Here is a 6,452-nt window from a genome sequence, read left to right on the forward strand (position 1 = left end):
ATGGACAAGAGGCGGTGGAGAGGTGGAGAGGCGGGATGGAATTATGAAAATCGTCACGCACACGGGAGAGACACACACGTGCGATCGACACGACACGCGGTCGAGCACTACGGGTTTCGACGACTAATATCGACATCGAGGACAAACGAAACGAGACGTAAACACCCGATAGCGAGACCGCGGCCCGATCGAAAGGAAAATTCCTCGCGGTTAATTCTTCGCTTCCGGAAACGATGACGCGACTCTAATTTATTTTTTTTGTCGAGTTCACCGTCCCATTGGGGGTGGCGATAAAGAAATCAAGCAAAAGATTAAGGTTTTTTCGCGAGCGTAAATTTTCTTTTTTAATTTTTTTCTTAATTTATTAAAACTTAAGATTAATAATAATTATATTATACATGTATAATTTAATTTATTAATTAAATATTTAATAATAATATTGTTTTTTTTAATGAGAATATATAATTGTAGTTTTAATATCGTAAATTTATTCTTATCATTATCTTTTGTTAATTTCTTTATTTATTCGTTGCTATAATCTTTCCTATGCTTTGTTGATCGAAGATGTACATCTGACTTGTATACCTATCCAGAGATGTTAAATAATTTTTCTATCAATTGCAACGAAACACAACTCGTATTCGACAATCGTCTCAAAAAAAGAAAAAATCGATCTTGTCTATTTATCGAAAAAATACGTTTTCAAGTTGCATCGAGGGGGAGAGAAGGAAGATGGTGAAAGAGAGAGAAGGAGAGAGATGGAAAATCGGAGAAAGGGTGAGGCCGTTATAGAACGCAAAGAGAAGATCGTAGATATATTTATCGTGTATAAGGTGCACGTATACGCGCGTAACTGCCTACCAGTACGGTCCCTCTCGCCTTTGGGCGAAGTGGGTCGACCTCTTGGAGAACGCAGTCGAGGCCGACGGCCTCCTCTCGCGCTACCTGTCTCGTCCGGAGTCTAGTCCTGCGCCTCCTCCCTCTGTGGACATCGCTTCGAGCGATCGTTTCAGGGATCGCCTCCGTGCTTGCACGAGTTATCTCAAGATTGCACCCGATCGGAGTGGAATGAGAATGGAATCCGAGATGGATATCTCGTAAGGGATATGCCTATGTTGTTTCCCCTCCAACGAAATAATAAATTTATCACGTAATCCGTATTATTATTCGGTTTTTTTTTTTTAAGAACTTTAACAATCCATGCAACATCTTATCTGTGATGTTAAAATTTCTCGTCGAAATTTGATTTCAAATTAACGTAAAAATTAATTTCTTCTTATTAATTAAATTCTCTTCCGGATTTTAATCTATGAAATATTGGATACGTATTTCTACGTAGATGACACACATATTACAACGACACAATTTGGTATATATTAATCATTGTACCGGAGTTTTATATTATTCGTTTAAAAAAAAAAAAAGTATCGTACAGCTGCTCTCATCTCGTGAAATCGGTTCTAGGCGGAGAAGAAGACGAAGATGGATAGGGAAACGAAATCTGAAACCGTGCGGCTCGAGGATCATTAATATTCGAATATGACCGAGTCGATTTCCATCGGGAAGAGAATATTTCGAATCGAAATATCGGTTGGATTCTACATTGTAGACAAACCGAAACGCGATCTATGCCTCTCGACGGCCACTCTCACCAGTTTTTGAAGTTTTCGCTCTAGTTCGCTGGCCTAACGAGTACCGTCTTCCGCGAACCGGTAAGAAAAATTTGCCGCGCTCCTCCACGTCCTCGTTTAATTGTTCCTCCATTGACTGGCTAATTCGTTCTTTCATTCCATTTCGAACGTGCATTTCGATTCACGTTCTTGTATTGTGAAAATCCCGAAAATTGCGAATGAAAACCAAAAGGAACTTTTTCTTCGTTTAAAAAGTGAATCGAAAAATCCGTGGAATCGAAAAAATTATTATAATTCTCTTCACGTGTTTCAAATTCATTTCCTTTCGTAGGAAAGAAATTTCTAAAAATCTAGGAGAAGAATTTATTTATTACGAGAGACGAATGGTGTCTCGATATGCAAAGTAGACTTACTTTTTATTCCTCCTTATTCCTTCCCGCGAATACGAAATTGTAGAAGCGTCTCTTCGAGATAATAGCATTTGAATATTTACTTTCCCCGAAATTGCTCGTTCAACTCGAGCAACTTAATTACCTCGCTACGGAACGGCCGCAATATCGCCACTTATTTATGAATACCATTATGGAGAGTACAAACGTTCGAGTTCCCTTTCCAAACAACTTCCTTCCTTCCTATCGTTTATATTTGCATCCCGAATCACCACTGTTCGATCAAAACTTCTTCAAGTAGAAGAAGGTATTCCATACATATTCACCGCTATTCGTTAATCGACACGATTAATAAATTACCTTCGTTCATTTCCATTTGGGAATGATTAGATATGGTAGAAAGAGAAAAGAGAAGTTTAAAATTTACGGTGCTGACAATCGTGTTGATAATCGGGCATCGCGATAAAGAACGGATAAACGGTTAAGTTTTAAGAACTCTCCATAGAGGATAGTGCATCGTGCGATATCGGGTTCAGCCGGACGCTCTCCATACGCGAAATGCATTTCCTTTCTCGGCTCGTAACTGGTGCGTAAGTGGTGCCGGGGAAATAACAACCGATTCCGCGCACACGCGTTCACCATATTGTTGTGAACCTGAAGTTCCTCGTGCAGATTATCTGGCACAGGAGAAACTTTTTAGTTTCGATATCCCGCACGATCCCGAGGATTAACGCCGCGCGGATAATTGCCGACAGACCAATTAGCACGAGAGGAATTAACACGCGTTTCACGGCTGCGGATATTTAAAGGCTATCGTTTGATCGTATTTACCAGAAGATAATTACATTGTCGCGAGGTTAACAAGGTAAAATATTCATATTGTGAACAGTCACGCTACTAGTAATGTAATGGACTTACGCTCGGCGACAAAATGATCGTGTGTACCTTATGATCGTCTCGAGACAATGCAATATATCTAAATTTTACGCTTTATAAAACCGTATAAAATATACCTTTCTTAATAATATGGAAAAAGATTAAAATTTTCCTTTTTTACTAGAGAGAATATTCCAAAGACAATTATAATTATAATTATAATTATAATTTCATTCCAATATTTTCGTCAAATGTATCGTTTTTACGTTATTGATCTTTCTTTTTTTAAAATCAAATTAATAGTGAGAAAATTATAGAGTGTGCTGTATCGTTTTGTCGCAGAGAGTGTATTCGTTAACGAGATTGCATCGTTATCGTTTCGATTTCATCACGTTGATTAACAAACGGAGAGTTTGTAGATTCGAAAGGAGATTCGATCTTATCCGGTGAAAATATCGCGACGTTTTTCACCGGATGATAACTCGACGACCCGTTGAAAATTGCCGCGTTAATTAAACCGCCTGCTTTGTGTTAAACGCGTCCACTAATTGCGCATGCGTGAGCCGAGATATATTGCGATGAGCTAGATACCGAAGCGAGAGAGAACGAGGAAAAGAGAGGCGAATGGAAATGTTATTATATAGAGGATTCCTTGCACGAGAAGTCCTTGCAGCGTTCGGTGATTCAGAGTGGAAATGTCGGGTAAACGTCTAATGAAACCGAGATTTTTTCTTTTTTTTTTTCGTCCAGGTGGTAAATGGACAATTGACACGATTAATTAACCCATTTTCCGTGGTCGCGCTCTCTGTTCCGCCGCCTCGACTCTTAACCTTTCGAGCAAGTTTCACTTGTAATCTCCTATTATTATCTGACCGTAATAGAAACTTGACTCGAATCATCGATATCCCTCAAACTCGACCAGCTCTACCAGTGAACCGTTCCCCGCTTTCCACGCGGTGTGACGCAAACCTAACCTAAAATTTTTTTATGGAGTTAACACGTGTTTAATTATTATATATAAGTAGCACGATAATACGATAATAATGATTTATATTTAGAAGGAAAGGATTCAATCGAAGCAAGTATGTATGGCAAATTTGAATTCTACATTCTTCGAGACGAATTTATAGAATTTATAGAATAATTTTGCTGTTTTTCTTTTTTTTTTCAACAAAGTTCGAGGAGATCTTTTGAAACACGCGGCCGAGATGCATTTTCTTTTCACGGTACACTTGCGTCGCGTATATCGCGGCCGCCGTTGATTCCATTGTTCCCAGTCCGACAGCAGCGGAGGTCCGACAGGACTTGAAAAAGGAATTTCTCCTCGACAATCGCTTTCTTTCTTTCTTTCTTCCTTTTCTTTTTTTTTTTTTTTCACCGTGGCCCGTTCAACGTGGTGGTTCATGCGATCGATGCCCAAGATGCATCATGTAGTAACAAGAGCAACAAGATGTTTCCTCTTCGAGTTATCTTCGAGATAATATATTTATCGGATTAGAGAAGTCGTTCTCAAGGATCGAGAGAAGAATTACACATCCCGATCGAATTGATCGATCCATATTTTCTCCTCCTCCTTGACAACCAGGATTACAATAAGATTAATCGATGCAAAATGGAGTTGTTTAAAATTTGTAGTAACAAGATTTTCGATGTAAAGAGGTTGCCACGGGATTCGTTTAAGATTTATCCAGCATTCGTGTTTCGAAGAAGAAATATATCTGTATATATTTAGTCACGTAGCTAGTTTTGGAGAAGGATGAGTTCCAGGACCGGTGCCAAAAAATAACAATTCTCTATAATTCACTTACTAAAATCTTGAAATATTCTTTCGACACTCACACGCGCCTTTCTATTTTTTTTGTTATTATTGTTATTTAATCAGAGCTCTATGCTATCCAAAATAAGAGCTATAACTGTTTAAAAAATATTTATAAACTCACAGAATCTTTGTTTGCTTTATTTTATTTTCCAAAAATATTATTTTAGACAGTCTCTGCAAGACAATTCCAAGAAACTGTCTCACTGCCCTCTCTTATCCATCCACCAAAATCAACAATCCTCCATTCAACCCTTTATTACGCACCAAATCCAATCTCTCCATTCAATTTAATTTTCAGGCAGGGTGCTGCACCCATTCTCGCGTAATTGTATCGCGCGAAATCCGGTTTCAACATTACGGCATAAATCGTGCGGCCAATCTTCAGCTTTGCATACGTTTAAAATACATGGTGCAACCCTCTGCGGGGGATCAGGCTCATTTGGGATGCACGCAGCCGATTAGCCGAACCGGACGGAATTTACCACAGGACCGGATGGCATGACTTAGAAACGATCCTCTTCCTCTCCCCCTCCTCGCCTCTCATCCATCGACGTTACACGAATGCTCGAAATTGCTGGTGCCCGGCCTGGCCTCGTTAATTGCGGTCTCGTTATAAGAGTAGCAGTGCGGTAGAAAATAAGAGAGAAGGAAGAAAAAGAAGGAGGGAAAAGAGCGAGAATGCACTCGGGTTGTCGCGCTTCGACGACGCACAACCGTGTTCGAGTTCGATGGATTCTGTCGCAGATAGGGTGGTCCAGAAGAATTATTTCGTGGAGAAAAAAATGTAGCAATGTAGCCGTTCCGCAAGCTTGTTAGGTTGCAACGTTGCGTGTTAAGTGAAATTTTAATTAGGCACCGGCCCTCTTTCCAGCCCTCCTCCTCCCCGTATAAGGGCTCTGCTAATTGCGCGTGTGGGGCTTCTTCGGCTACGAATATACGAGATTCACGAGAGGGTTGAGAGTTTTAGCGCCGAGTGGAAGACTGACAGAGTGGTTTAGGAATGCGAGTGATCCAGGAACATGGGAAATACGGCGTTTTAAAAACCGGATATTGAGATTTTAATTACGGGACTGTTTCCTGTTCTTAAAAAAAACAGATTTTTTTATTTATTTTTCTATATATGTTGTATATATTGAAGTTCAAATTGAAGATTTTATATTAAAAATCGATTTATTTGTTTATTAAGTGTTACCACCAAGACATAAGTCAGAAAAATGATAAGAATTATTTATTATTTATATTATAACGTAAATCTCATTAATTATTAAAATCCAATTTAAATGCCAACTATATCTGACTACGATAATAAAGTACATTATTCATCGTAGAATACAAAATTGTAACCTTATCCTCCAATAAACCATACAGATAATTGATGCAACGTTAAATGAAGCAAAAAATAAACTATACTATAATATAACATCCAAAGAACGTATATTTAGAATCTTTAACGACAATATTAAGATCCTTCTACGAGCCTTCAACTCTATATATGCTAAGAACTATGTAACGACAAGGATATTAGAGAACTTGGAGAGAAACATTTCACCGATACCCAATACGATAACGCATTGGACTACGATATAACAGAATTTACCAACAACATCGTGCTTAATGGAATCGATATCCGTTCCCGACGAGAAACTCGGCTCGAACTAGATAAACCCGCTGGCAGAGCTTTCTCGCCGAATATTGCGGGGAAACGTTTCCAGGAGCCACGACCTTGATCGTCGATGG

At 39.0% G+C, this 6,452-nt stretch overlaps 1 long non-coding RNA gene across 1 annotated transcript; it reads right to left on the reverse strand.

The window, feature by feature from the left end:
• Positions 1 to 1,285: 1,285 nt before the first annotated feature.
• Positions 1,286 to 2,315, reverse strand: LOC116186186. Its single transcript, XR_004151134.1, has 2 exons — positions 1,653 to 2,315; positions 1,286 to 1,501 (listed from the first exon to the last, which is right to left on the reverse strand). It is a non-coding gene; the product is annotated as an uncharacterized LOC116186186 (long non-coding RNA).
• Positions 2,316 to 6,452: the final 4,137 nt, after the last annotated feature.

This window comes from Apis dorsata, unplaced genomic scaffold, assembly GCF_000469605.1.
Source record: "Apis dorsata unplaced genomic scaffold, Apis dorsata 1.3 scaffold_499, whole genome shotgun sequence".
Classification (NCBI taxonomy): domain Eukaryota; kingdom Metazoa; phylum Arthropoda; class Insecta; order Hymenoptera; family Apidae; genus Apis; species Apis dorsata.